The sequence below is a fragment of the Rhinolophus hipposideros genome (genome assembly GCF_964194185.1).
Source record: "Rhinolophus hipposideros genome assembly, chromosome: 12".
NCBI classification, from domain to species: domain Eukaryota; kingdom Metazoa; phylum Chordata; class Mammalia; order Chiroptera; family Rhinolophidae; genus Rhinolophus; species Rhinolophus hipposideros.
The window spans coordinates 66,820,481-66,835,966 of NC_138058.1; the positions used below are offsets into that span (position 1 = coordinate 66,820,481).

General features: G+C 44.4%; 1 protein-coding gene across 1 annotated transcript in view; it reads right to left on the bottom strand.

Moving 5' to 3' along the window:
* Positions 1–15,486, bottom strand: part of VSNL1 (visinin like 1) — an 85,693-nt gene that overhangs the window by 33,720 nt on the left and 36,487 nt on the right. The gene's annotated exons all lie outside the window — the stretch shown is intronic.

Genomic DNA, 15,486 nt, shown 5'->3' on the forward strand with positions numbered 1-15,486 from the left:
AACTTGACTTTTGTTCAAGGCATCAATGTTTCCAGCCTAAGGCAACAAGTGATGATTGGACTAAAAACTAATCTTGACAATCCCATTGCTTGCTTTTTAAATACATGTACATCACACACACACACACACACACACACACACACACACAACATGTGATATAGTTTAGGCCAAAGAGACAGAAGAATAAGTCCACTGAAGATGGGTGGGTAGGAGGCACTTCTTGGAAATACTTTTATTTCCTGAAAAAAAGGGACAGAATGATGATGTGATGCCCGGAACTGCAGCAATCAGCTTGTATCCATGAGGAAAAGGCCAAGAGAATCCCAGAAATGTTCCAAAGTTATGATTCCATGCTAAACAAATGTCTGTCTCCAAACTTCTATTTATGTGTGAAAAATAAACTCCTGTCTGTTTGAGCCACTGTTTGTTGCATTTTCGATTCCTTGTAGCCAAGTTTCTGAGACAGGCTCAACAGAAGGAAATGGAATTTGTATATTTTCCTCTAGGCAAAGGGACCCATGGAAGGGCTTTTGTTGTTGTTTAAGATTAGTTTAAAATGAAAAGTAATACATGTGTGTTATGAAAACTTCCAGGTAATAAAGAAGTATATATAGTAAAGAGGGAAGGGCCCCATCTAACCAACCTTTCTTGAAGGTAAACACTATGAGAAAGGAAGGGTGTGGGGAGAATGGTGTGTATATTTTGCAAAAACAGGATCATGCTCTACAATGTTTTGCAATGGCTTTTTTTCATTTAATAAGATAAGATAGCATGGATCCAGGCGGGTCTTGGGGAGAGGTAGGATATTGTGGCAGCTGTACTTAAGGAAGATGAAGCTGACATGCTTCAGTAATCCATAAACAGGGCATAAACAAAACCGATAAAACCTCCTCTGCCTCTGAAAAGAACGAGGGGACACTGAGACGTGTTGGTGACTTCCTCCGTACAGGCTCTATGTTAGGTGTTTTCGTTTAATCTCAGCTGCTCCGTGAGATTATTCTTTTTACAGTTGAAGAACCAGAGGTGAACTTGAAATTGGAACCTGATTCTACCTGACCCCAAAACCCCTGGTTCCTCTGGTTTCCCAACAAGCGGGTTTGTATTTTTCCATGGGGTGGCCCATCAGAACTGTGCCCACGTTTCATGCTGCCAAATGCAAATATTGGAATTGCCTTGATGGGGAGACATAATGCAAAGTGAGTGCCCAGAGAATCTCTTCCTGGTGGGTTTTGCTAAGATGGCAGAATGTTCTGGGCATGACCCTGAGGCATAAATGCCCCCTTTGCTGCTGGGCAAAGTTGAGTAAGTGAGGCAGGGACAGACTGGCACAGGTGTGGAGGAAAAGGGGGACAGGAGGAGAAGGCCAAAGAAGTGCCATGTGGAGCCGATCAGGCTGGCTTCCCTGCAGACTATTAAGCAAAGGTCTTGGGAAAATGACAACTGGCACAACTCATAGTGAGGGGTAATTATGCTGTCAGAGGCACACTGGTGCTCAGGGCTGGGAAGACGTGCCAACAGGATTCATTGTGAATATGTAATTTGCTGAACATTGTTAAGCCAATGTGTCCCCCTACTGGGAAGTCTGACAACAAGAAGAGTAGTTAACGCCCCCTCCTATGCTCCTACAAAAGCAAAGGTGGTGAGAGAAGCCATCAGTCTTCTCAAGCCCTCAGCTGTGCCCCAGGGGCTCTGCTGGTATATAAGGACCTCCCAGTGCAATGCTTCCCCTCCCTCAGCAGCCCTGGGGAACCTCACCCACTTCAGAGCTCAACTCTAATCTGACCTCTTCCAGGACTCTCTTCTGACAGCTCTTCCCCATCAGGTGAACCAGCTCTCATCCCACTTTCCTAACCTCATGACTTCCCTTTTGAAGGGAAAACTGAGCACATTTTGCCATCAAGAGTTAACTGTTTACGCCTCACACCATGGACTGGGAGCTCTGTTGAGGCAGGATCTCATTTGATGGATTTCTAGTTCTTGATCACCTTACAAAGAGCCATTTAAATGCCAGGTGCTACTTAGGTTTCTGTGGAATGAATGAATGAATGAATGAATGAATGAATGGTGGAGAGAGATGTATCCTTTTTTTCTAGGCAACAGGACAAAAAGTGAGGTGAGCAGTGATCGACATTAAGGAAACTTTGGGGGTGACAGCCCCAAGAAGAGCCCTTAGAGGTTCTGTTATGTAGTCCTGATGCCTTCCACCATGAGGGAGCAGGCCCAGAGAAGGAAGGTGTCTGGTCTGAGGTCTCATGGGTGAGTGGGGGGCTAAAATGAGAACCGTTGCCCACTAGTGCCCAGGAGCCCAGAGCTCCCTCGCTGCCCAGGCCGCTTCTGTTTACCATCCTGTGGCCATCATCGGAATTTGGCCATAATGATCTCAGGAATGTAGACACATGTATAATCCATCAAATGTTTTCCAATAATTTCACTGTACTTTTCAACTGACTTTTGAAATTGTTTTCTACAATTCCTATTTCCTACCTCAGTTAATATTTTCTGTATACTCACGAAATAACCCCTCGTTGGAGATTCAAAAGGTCACCCTGCAGATGCTATGTTCACACAGACAGCCGTGATCTTTCTTTTCCACCTATACTGGCCTCCCTGGCCATTCGTGGGCCGTGACGGACTATGGGGGAAGGATGTGCATGCAGTCTGAGCTCCCGAAAGTGAGAGAAGAGAGAGGAAGATGGGAGCAGTGAGGGTGGTGGATTTGGGGGTGAGGATAAGAAGGGGGGTGGCTTAGGGAAGAACAGGAAGGAAAGGGGAAGGTGGGGTGTGGAGGGTGGGCATTGCGAGGACCTTGAGTCAGGGTCGAGTGTCTTATTCATCTCTGTGTCCCCAGCACAGAAGACTGAGCCGGGGCCTGGTTTCAGGAAGAGCTTTGGGAACTCCTTGTTGAGTGAATGAGTGAATAAACGAATGAACTGCAGAATGGGCCAACCACCTTCTGGGAAATAAAGCAACTGCCATCATCCCAGTTGTCTGTTCCCATTCAGTGTCATATTAAAGCCCAGCGGTAACTTGGGATGCATTTCAGTCATCTTGGAGCTTTTTCAAAGTATGGAAGTTGATCTCCCCTCCTTTATACAAAATCAGAAGAAGCATGGGTAGGACCCCTCTAGATGCTTCCAGGGGTATGCAACCAGAAATAAAAAATGCATGCCCCTGAGGTTAGGAAGCACTCTTTTACCACTCTTTTAGACTCTTCTAGTTTCCCTGGCCTCTTGGAGATGGACTTGCAGTGGCTGTAGATTAATCTCTTTGGTGGCATATTTGGGGTGATCCATTCAGTGAGGTATGGCAGAGCTGAATATCTACTTGGATTTTCCCCAACCACAGAAACTATTACTCAGTGTCCCCCCTTCACCGTCACCTCCGCACCGGGCTCTCTGATTAAGAACTAATGGAGTATCGATAGAGGAAGTAGGAGGCCTTTATACTGGGGGACACTTTGGGAGGGGAGATCCCTGCTTGTCAGTCCCCCACACTAGCCACAGGGAGCACACAGCTGTCTAGCACCTTTTGGGGCCACTCTGCTTCCCTCTCCAGGGTTGAGAGCTTCACCCCAGCAAAGGACCACACTGCCAAGAGATTCTTTTGCCAAAGCAGCCAAAGAAAAGGAAGGCCAAAACTTTCAAAACATCTATCCCTTCCTCACACCTAACACACACACACACACACACACACACACCACCTGGAATAAAGGACATGGCTTGCGAAATTCCCACCCCTGATCACTAACAAAGCCTTGCCTTGCCCACCCGGGTGATGTGATGTGAATTTCAGCACATAGAGAAGGTCTCCACAGGCCCTGAAATCTCACCATTATTGCTTTGGCTTTCCTCATAAACTATAAATCCCTTAGTACGGTGTATGCACTAAGTCTAATCAGTCATTGATATGTTAGTATAAATCACTTGATTAGAAACATGTGGGGGAGCAGGTTTGGGTGAGAGGAGTAGGTAGGCATGAGGTGGGGAGACTATGAAGCTCTAGAGAATGAGGCCCAGAAAAATGAAAGTGGGGATGCTGGAGACAGAGCTGGCTCATGTCACACTTGGGGTCACCACTGTCCTCTTCAGAATAATCATTCAAACCTCTTCCTAGATGAAAGAAAGTCCACTTTTGGGCCCAAGTCAAGCCCTACTTCCTGGATGAAGCCTTCCCCCAAAGCAGCCAGATAAGAGTATACTACTGCATATGTTATATGGCATTGTCACCCTGCATTTTCTCTCTATACGAGCTTGGTCTCTCACACAGTTGAAACCCTCACACCAGGGCTGAGTGAGGTGTTGCTAGCTCCATCATTTAGATGAAGAAACTGCGGCTCAGAAAGTTTATGTAATTTGTCCCAGGTCACACAGTGACGTCAGAGCTGGGAATTCCAAAGGCAAAGTCTATACCGTTCAGCTGTTTGTTAGTTGTCTGAACTTACATACATTACTTCTCTCTCTTTGTGCTCAGTTTCTTCCTCTGAAAAATGGGGATAGTAACATACCTAGTGCAAAAAGCTATTGTATTAATTAAAAGAATGAATACATAGAATACATACAAAATAGTGCCTGGCACATCGTAAACGCTACATAAGTGTTTGCTATTATCCTTAGTTACTGTTATTATTCAATATTGGTTCCAAGGGATTCTAGCTCCTCTGTTTCTCTCATTGCATCTATTGGACACATAGTAGGAACTCAGTAAACATGAGCTCCCTCTCTGTTCCCTTTCTTTTGTCTTTCTGAAAACTGCCATCAGGACCAAAAAACTGTCACAACTGTTTGTTTATGGAACAAAGATTTTCATGTTCTCTGGGAAAAGGAGCCAACCCTGGCACTACTGGATCAAAGCAATCAAGAGTTCAGGGCCTCGAGCTGTGGCCCTCGCCTGGCTCGAGTTCAGAGGAAGATTCCTTGGAAACACACAGTGGAGATGGAAAGCCAAGGCCCTGTCACCCGGATGCTCCCAGTCCCATATCACTGACACATTGGGACCCAACGTCATGTTCTCAGTCTCCGACAGGGCTGTTCTGATAAAGGGCTGACTAATGGGCAGGAAGGGGAACATTTTTGCCAACGTGTTTGTTTCCATTAGATTATGGATGTATTTTTAGTGTGGCTGAGAAATACCTAGGATCTTGCCTTGCAAGATGATTTTGTGAACTAAGAATAGAAAACAATAAATCTTGGCAGAGAAAGAGAGAGAGAGAGAGAGAGAGAGAGAGAGAGAGAGAGAGAGAGAGAGAGAGAGAGATCGAGAGATCACAAATATTTGCTGCTCTCGGGAACTCCTTCTTTTCATTGCCACCTGGTTCCCTACGTTAAGATATGGCTCAGTTATTATTTTTTCTGGAAAGCCCCCCTGGAGCCTCTTCTCAGCACCACCCAATTTTTTATGGCATCTAGCACAACATTTACCTCACTGTATCATCATCGCCAGTTTACTTCATGGTTCCCCACATTATCTGGGATCCTGGAAGACAGGGATCATGGCCACTGGTTCATTTCAGTATCCTCAGATCTTAATTTGAAACTTGAAGAGTATATTCATTAAATAATATTTAATGAATAAATAAATGTATACAGAGATAAATGGATAAATGGGTGGATGGATGGATGGATGGTTGATGGATGGATGGATGGTGGATGGATGGATGGTGGATGGATGGATGGTGGATGGATGGATGGTGGATGGATGATGGATGATGGATGGATGATGGATGATGGATGGATGGATGGATGGATGAAATGCAAAGACCAAACAGTCACTCTGCATTGGTAAACACTACTATGAGTGTGCTTATAGGTCCTATGTCTCAGCATCTCTCACTCATTGTTAGGTGTTTGTCCCTCATGTGATATTGTATTTGCCTAATGCCACCACAGTCTCACTCTTCATGAGATATTCAAGTCATGTGGCAAATAAATGCCTCTGCTGTCAAACTGACACAAGGAGAGAAACAGAAACATGAATCATGGTCCAGCAGCACACCCTGCAGAGGCACCCCACTGGGGCTAAAGAGTGGGAGAGTAGGTGCAGGAAGATGGTAGAGGTGACAGGAGGGTCTTACGCTAGCACATTATGGACAATAGCTTCTTATATTTAAAAAAATAAACCCTACTGCCTGACACAAATGAAGTGACCAATCATCAGGATCTTTGTGGTCAGAGGTTAACTCTATTTGAATGAAGCTTCTAGTGTGTGAGACAGAGAGAAGCCTGGGGGAGGTTGTCTGGTGTGGCCCAGGTAGCAGAACAGCATATCTTGGCACCACCCAGTCTTGGTAAAGCAGAATCACACACAGAGTGAGTCCATTTCTGCTTGTCATGACCTCAGATCCCATCTATAGGGAAGCTCAAATAGCTGCACATCTGTACGTGACCTTGAGAAGACAGGCTAACAGAAAGGAGCACTTAAATATGTACCTTCTGAGCACAAACTACTAGTGATCCCCCAGTATCCAGTATTTGCTCCTTCCATGGACTCTGGGTATATGACAACCCAAAAATAAGCCTACTTTCCCAGTGTCCCTTGCAGCTAGGTGTTGCCATGAAACAAGGTTCTGCATGTGGGCTGAGGTAATGTGTGCAATTTCTGGGTCTTGCACATAAAGATAAGGGTATATTCTCCCATTGCTTCTGTCTTCTCCTTCCCACTAGCGGGAAAGTGACGCTGTGGTAAGCCACTTGGGGTCACGTGAATCAGAGCAACACCCTAAGAAGGAGCACCAGGAGAGAAGGAGACTGAGTCCCTTTAGGCTTACAGAGCAGAGCTGCCAGGCCAGTTTGGACTTCCCATGAGAGAAAAAAAATATTCTTCAGTTATGTTGAAACCTCATGAGTCTATTGCACTCATTTGGACTTTTATCCTAACTAAGGCACCCACATAAATGAATTAAATGTCTCTCTGTGTGTGTGTGTGTGTGTGTGACTACACACACATACTCTGGAAGATCTTCGTTTCCTCCATTGACAGTTATAAATTCAACAGAGTTTTGGTCCTTCAAGGCAGTGTCATTCATCCATTTAAACAACAAAACATGTTAACATATGTCCCTAACCCAAAACAACAGAGCATCTTCAATGTATTTGAAGTCTTAAGAGGAGATGATCAGACTAATTCTTAAGAAAATGATTATCTCTGCTTGATATATACTATTGTGTTAATTATCAACTGGAATTCTTAGCTACCCAGAGCTTTCTCCATCAGTCTGACTACTAAGATATGTCTATTTAGGTGGCCGACCTAGGTGTCTAATGCTACTCACTTTCACATGTCCCCACCATGTCCTTATCCTGAACAGACAATATTTCATCCAACTCATTTCATCCCTTGACTCTAAGACATCCCCTGACTCTTCCCAGTTGGTCTTGTCTTATGCAATCTCCCCCAAAGCCAGCTAGATCCTCATCCAGGGAGTTACCCTGGCAACCCAGCTGTGTCATCTTGAAGGATGTCTCCAGGCACCAGCTTCTGAGTCTGCAAGAGATCTGACTGGGGCCGAGCTGCAAAGCCACAACGGATTAGCTTTAACACATTGTCATCATTTATTGTGCTCCTGGTAGACATGTCACATTTTTTTAAAAGAACATGGATAAAAATAAGTCCTACCTTGACTATGCAGTGAGATTTACTTAGAAAGCAGACACGGCTATCTATTTTCATCTCTGTCTTTTATGGTCTACCTCGCATTTTTTTCTAAATGAAAATCCTTTCAGTTTTCACATTTTTCCTTAACAATCTCATTACCGACTCTAACATAAGCAGTCTAATTTTCAAGTCTTCAGATAGCTTTTTTATATTAAACATCTTGAGTTTTTACATTTTATCCTTTCATTTCCTATTTGGGAAAATAGTATTTAGGACGTTCATTGACTACTCTCTTTGCTGACAAGTGCCTCACACATGCATAAGAAACGTAGCTACCCACTTGACTCTGAGAATGGGGATACTAGTATGTTATCCTGTTATGCTGCACCCTCCTTATTTAAACATTCTATATCAAAACGGTTCATTACGAATCTCTGTTGATTTATTATTCTGGATAACATGCTATAACACGTTTCATTCCTTTCATTTATTCTTCAAATTGAATTTCAGTTAAGCTATAAGACAGAGTCCTTTATTTAGTCATTAATTTGCTTTATCAACCAACTAATTTCTGTTATTGGGAGCTGGGGACACAGAGATGAATAAGACACAGTCCCCACCCCCATGGGTAGTTGGATAGGAAAACTGCCATGAGGCCAACTGACCTGTGATTCAGAGACATACATGTCTAGCAGAGATCTAGTGACAGTTCCACTTGGTTTCTAGATTCTTGACATTAGAAGGGAATCTGAGAGGTCATATAGCTTTCTTTCTCATTTTACAGAGGAATAGACTAAGGCCCTGCCTACCTTTCCAACTCCTGCCCTTCTGTCTCTTATCCCCTCATTTCCTCTGTTCAGCCACATGGAGCTTCTTTCTGTGCACTTACATGGAGTTCACTCTCATCTCTACCTTGGTACCATATTTAATTAATTTCTATGTCTCCGGAGAAAAGTAGGACATAATAGCTCGAAAATGGCCCTCTGTCTCTCTTCCCTTTCCCCAAGTTCCCAAAGCTCTGACTGACCCATAACCTCATAACTCTTGGGTTGTCCTTGCGTTTGTCTGCTTGGAAGGCTTTCCCCTCCCCCTACCCCCTCCAACACACACACACACACACACACACACACACACACACACACACACACGGATGGCATGGGACGTCCATGCGTGTCCTACCTGCGGATCCTCCCAGAGTTTAGTGCAGCAACAAGGTACAGACAATAAATGCTTGATGAATGCCTCAGTCAACTCTGGTTCTAATTCATTCGCTTGAAGGCAGCCTGGGAGCTCCTACAGCTCCACTCACTGAGTCACTGGGAACATTTGCAAGAAAGTGAAAAATAATTTCCCATTCCTGGTACTGTCATTATGTTGTTTTAAGAAGAACACAACCCCAAGTCACCACAATTTTCATGGTCATCTTGCACATCCAGGAGGAAACCATCTGTCCGCCTTGTCATCAACGTTCCGGGCTTCAGGACTCCGCCGTCACTGGAAGATCTCTGTGACTGGGCCCCACTCCCATCTCCAACCTCACTTTTCCCCTGGTACCTCTTTGGTCATCTGACATTTCAGCCAACACAGCTGCCTGCTGTTCCCCACACCATCCCCCTGTCTCCCTGCCCTGTCCCCTTGCTTAGGTTGTCCCTTCTCTTAGGAATGCCATCCTTGCAGCTGCTACTCCTACTTATATTTTAAAGTATCTTGAAATCTTCAGTGAAGATATTTATATAGAAATTCGCTAGGCTAGAATATAGGCACCAGTCTTGGGACAACTATCGCTTTCTCTATTATCTCTTAGCTATCAATATAGATTGTTCTACTCGGCTGCAAGCCCTTTAAAATGAATGAGCCAGTCTCACTGAAACTGCATTCCTCATAGTTCTTGGCTGCAGACTTTTATAGATACTACCCGGTAGTGTTTATGGAAGGTGGATCACTGCTAGTAACTTCTCGGTATTACTATCTACAAAGGGAGTTCAGTCTCTTAAGACAGAGTTAATAAGGCCCCTGGACATTTCATAGATGGATTTAGGGCTATTTTACGGCGTACCTCCCCCAGCTCTCCCCAGTTACACCAGGACTGCATTTCATATGGGAGGGGAGAAGCCGACATAGCACAGCAAGGATTCACAGCAATTTCAGGGCAGTCACAGATGGGACCTCAAGCTCCTTAACCACCCTCAGAGACAAACAAAAGTCCAAGAACCATTCCCAGGGGAGACATGAGAGCAAATGCAAATAGTAAGATGGAGAGTTTTCTTCTGGCAAGTGCTTGATGGGTCACGGGACGGGAGAGGGGAAATGCTTCACAACAACGTGGGTCAATGGTACCAGATACAAGTCCCTCTTACCCTTTCAAAGGGGCAGAAAAACCCAACAATGTGAAACAGATGTACAAGGAGAGATCCAGACATGATTTTGTATCTTCAAGTCGATCCTGTAGTACACAAGGGCTATTTCTTCTTCTTTGGCTCTATTTCCAATTAGAAATGGATTGTCCTTTAACAATTAGCTGCAGATAATAGCTAAGGGGAGAGTGGGTCTTCCTGGCTTAAAACCTCCATAATCAGGCTGGAGTTGAGACACATCCTTTGGGATGTTAAATGAAGCCATTAAGAAACTGCTCCATCTTGAACTGCCCCTCCCCTTTCCAAGGGCTTCAGTTTCCTCCTATGTAAATAGAGGGTGGGATGGGATGTGGGGAGGTAGGGAGTAGAGTGAGAGCCTTCTAAAGGACTATTTCCAACTTTATTCTGAGAACAAAGGAGTTGAGGTATCATCTAAGAGCATTCCTTTGGATATCATGGCTACAATGGCCATTGATATCTCTCTAACTGACACCTGCCCTATCACAGGAAAGCAAAATCCCAAGGTGTGGAAGCCATCCAAAAGAATTTCACACCCCTTGAGACAGGAGAAGGTTATCACTTCCAACCCTCTGGGATAAATGCTCTCTCTAATGCGAGACACACGGGTAGCTAGCTGTTCCTGAGACAATCTCCCTGTAATAAAATGCCTTTGGAACCTCACATGGGACCTCATTTTCCTAGAACTGTAACTTTATTGTCATCTCTTCCCGGAGATTTCAGACCCCAGCTCTCGTTCTCCACACTAATTCGAGTTGAAGTATAGCCTCGATGGTGGCAAACCAATGTGTTGGCAAACATTACAAACGGAAATGAATTCCCAGGTTACAAACGGAAATGAATTCCCAGGTTCTCACTAAAAATCGCAGCATCCTCACCAGCTCGATCTGGACGACATTTTGTGTCTTATGTAATGTCTACTTCTCAAAGGAATGAAAATGCTTTTGTATATAGCCCTGCCCGACAAATTTTTAATAAGGCTTACTCCTAATTACCTTGTAAGCACAAGCAAAATCTGTATCCCTGAAAACCGATCTTCCCAAAATAGTTTTTGAGCCAAGACTTTTATTTTCAAAATTGATTTGAATCTGATATTGAGAAGCCACAATAGCCATCTGTGTCACATTTTCTTTTAAAATAATATTGAATGGGGGAGCCAGCTCTTGATGCTGCTGGGAGCCAGGGCAGGCCACCCTCAGATATCCCACAATAGCATATTAACTATTTTGAATTAAAATCACTTGAGAAGTGGCAGGGGCCGAAGAAGCTGTTGGACCTTCCTCTGTGTCTGTAAATGCAGGAAATAAGCCTCCACTTGAAAGGTGCCTTCTCTGCCATAAAAGGGCTAAGGTGCAGAGCAGTCAGACTATAGACCAGACAACCTTATCGCCAGAGAGAGAGAATGCAGAGCTGAGAAGCTCATATAAACAAACCCTTGTCGATTGTACTCATTTACTGCCCTAAGCCTCCATTCTATTTAAATTCCTTACTAACAGCATAACCCAACACCTGTGTTCCTTTGTCTTGTCAAACTCTCCACAAATTTATTGTTCCTTTTTGTAAAGGGGAAATAAATGGCCTGCTCAGCTTCCCTCTCAGAGAATTATTCTTTTAATTCTCTCCATGTGCACATAGTAAAATTTGAGATTTTCTCCTGCTATTCTGCCTTGTGCCAATTTTATTAGTAACCTAGCTGTAAGAACTCCAGAAGGGTAAAAGGGGGGATTCCCTTTCCTGGACAATGCCATAGCCCAAGAGACTGGGGCTGTTTGGTATCTGGAAGTTCTGCCATGCCCAGGTGCCTAAATCTAGCAACTGATCAGTCTTACCTGGGTAAGATGATTCACTGTTTACAAAGCATATGAAGTATGCAAGGCTCAGAGTATTATCCCCATTTGACAGATGAGGAAACAGAGAGCCAAGTGGTTTGTCGATTTATTTAACAAACCTTTAAGCATCAGACTCTTCCAAGTTCACATGGCTAGTGTATGGTAGAGCCAGGTACATCGGCCTTCTGATTAAACCACATCGCATTTATTTGTATTCAGGCAAAACACCGATAGCGATAGTGTACGCTCTGGGGAATGGAAAAGGGCTCCAATTAATGAGGAGGTGAAAAAAGCTTGTAGAATTGTGCGGTAAAGCCATAATGTCCTTGCAAAAGGAGATGGGGGGACCAAAGTCTTAGGAACCCAGAGGAGGAAGAGACTCTTCTGGCTTGAATGAGGAACTCATGGAAGGCTCTCCCAAATTTTGAGAAATGAAAAGCATTATAGAAAAATAAGATGATATTCCAGTTCTATCAGGCTTTGAGCTTATTGAGGGTGATGCCCAGGATAATGTCTGTCTTACAGAAAGCACAGGGGAAATGAGTCTTGAATGAATGAATGAATGAATGAATGAGTCCACTCTTCTATGGATAAGCTGGAAGTGCATTTTTGAATGACCAAATTACAGAAACTCTTCAGGAAATGACCACTTGGAAGGATATGGAATGACTTGGCAGAACTTTTACATGCAAATACATTTTACTAAAATTCAAACTGTTGAATCAGGGACGATCAAATTGTTCTCTAGCCCCCACCAACCACCACCACCACCTGCCTCAGGTACAGGTCCAAGTTGCCTACCACTCCTGAGGAGTAGTTTTGGTGCAATGGTTTTTGCTTGGTGGAAAAGCAGAGGCTTAGAACTGGACTGGCACAAGAAGAGCCTTTGGCCATTTTGTTACATCTGAGACTTTATCTCTTTCTTCATCTGCAAAATCATAAGTAGCAGGGACTGAGTAGGTGGAAGTGTGTGAGGGACACCGAGTGATTGTGGGACTGAATAAAGAAGGCCTTGAATGCCACACATCATCCTGTATGGCAGTAGGGGACTGGCAAGGACGCTGAGCTCAGTGTCTAAGAATCTACGATGGGAATGAGGCTAGCATAGCCCCGTGATGGGTCCTGCCCTGGTTGCTATCCCCTCCTGGAACACCTGGTAGACTATTGATTAAGGTACATTTTCCAACTGAAGCTCAATAGATCCTCTTCTGTAGACCATTTGTGCTGCCATTGGCATTGGCATGTGAAAGAAAACCTATTTTCCATCTTAGCTCTCTGAGAGTAAACGAGTAGGTTATCAATCATGATGGCAAAAGCATCTTGTTCTAGGTTGTAAATAATTTTCACTTGGCTCTGTCCTTTGGGACTCCATCATTGAGGTGATAGGATAGGGCCTATCATTTCCATATTAAAGATAAGGAAACAGATTCAGAGAGGCAGAGATCTGGCAAAGGTAGCACAGCTGGGATTGAATCTCAGATCTGTCAGATTCTAAATCTCATGATCTTTTTTAACTGCCTCTGAACTGCCTTTTCACTTCAACCTGAACCCACCCAAATGGTCCTGATGAAAACAACCCTGACAGTCAAACTCCAAACAATTTTCAGAATCCATTTGGGGCTTCACAGGACTCTGCCAGCTCTGTTACATGGTTTCTTCCGCTTTGATGTCACAGGGACTAATCAAAATAAGCTGGCATCAGCCTTCCAAGGAAAAGGAGCTGGGATAGGGACACTTCCTCACACAGTTGCTTGCTCTTCCCCAGGGTCGGTTTTCTTTTGAAACTGTGGCCAGTTCAGAGAAAATATAGTTCAAATCGCAAACTCTCAATCTTAGTTTGTGTTCTTGACTTGGCAATCACTCTGATTGTCAGAAACAGGACATTCTCATGAGGGAAGACATCAGGTACTTGGTTCTTCATGACAAAATGCAAAAGCTCCCTTTCCAACCTGTCATAGCAGTGCTGGGGTGGGGATGATAAAACATCTCCTATAACCTCTGTGCCCGGAGACACAGACTTCCCTGCGTGTGCCAGAGTGCCAGTGCATTCCTGACAGAAAGCATCCTTACATCAGATACAGAGGGCTCTGGGTTTGCACATGAGAAGTCTGTGACAGAGAAGAAACGGGTACTGTGTTAGTCTTCTAGGGCTGCCGTAACAGAGGACCACAGACTGGGAGGCTCAAACAACAAAAATAAATTTTTTCATGCTTCTGGAGGGTAGTAGTCCAAGGTCAAGGTGTTGATAAGGTTGGTTTCTCCTGAGGCCTCTCTCCTTGGCATGTAGATGGCTGTTTCCCACCTGCACCTACACATGAACTTCCCTTTTGTGCATGTCTGTGTCCTAATCTCCTCTTCTGATGACATCAGCCATGATGGATGAGGGCTCAGTCTAATGACCTCATTTTAACTTAAAATTACCTCTATCTCCAAATACATTCACATTCTGAGGTCTTGGAGGTTAAAAAGTCAACGTATAAATTTGGGGGGGAGGAAGGCACAGCTCAGCCTATCACAAGTATCAAGCTTGAAAAAGGTAAAAACTATCTACTCAGAGACATTTTATCCTCTAAAAAAACAAAGAGAAAAGTCCTCCATCCCTGCATTAATTGACTTCTTATTTTAATATCCCACTTTGAAATTAACCTCTTCTTTCCACTCTTGCCCCACCAGTAAGCATTCAGGTCATTCTGCCTTATATTGTGGTTGATTGTGTCCTTCTCCTTCAGCCCATGAGACCCTAAAAGCAGGCAGGACTGTCCTTTAGTTACTTCTCTATGCCTCCACCACAAGGCTTCCTGAGGAGATCACAGCCAACATTTAAGATATTCACTCAACAAACGCTTGCTGATGCTTGTTCTGTGGCAGGCTCTGTGCCAGCCACTGGTCTAATGGTGACTGAAATGCGGTGACAGTGGTTTATAGGACTGAAGAATGAAAGCTGTATCAAACCAGGAAGGACCATGCCCAGATCTGTGTTTCTCAAAGCTCAGTCCAGCAGATAGATGGTGGAGGGGATGGAGGGGGTTGATGAGAAGCTGCCATGGGAATCCAGCCGACAGGAAGGGTTGTGTGCTGCGGTGAGAGCCAGCGTACCCATTTTTAATGTCCGTCCTGCCTTCAGTCTGTTTGTGACACTGGACAAATTGCCTCATTTTTCTGGACTTCAGTTTTAAACATTCTTAGACACAGACTTCATGAAAGAGGTCCTTTATATTTTGGATGCAGAGGCTTCTAACGCTGAGGGTTTGTGGCTCCTGGCCTGGCAGAAGGGCCTCTTCCATTATCCTGCCCCTCCCGACACCCTCATCAGAATTGGTTTTGCAGCAGCGAGGTGACTCTGCTGGAGCCTGAAATGGGTCAGGTCGGCGGCAGTAGACATGCCAGGCTGACCACACAGACAGGAGGGCAGAGACCTCGGGCAGTATTGCTCGTTAAGCTGGATTCCAGGATGGCTCAGGGTCTACACTGAGCTAGATGGACCCACTGAAAAGTGCTTATTCGCCAGGATCGGGGCTGTGTCTTGCTGAATATTTGTACTTTTCAGCAGCATTAAAGGAAGATTTTTCTTGTCGGCCCCTCTCCGGGGCCTTATTATATAATCCACATCTTTTTCTGTGCTTCTCCCTTCCAGGGTATCAGATGTGTCTTTTTTTCTCTCTCTCTTTTTTTTCTGTGCTTGTGGTATATTCCCT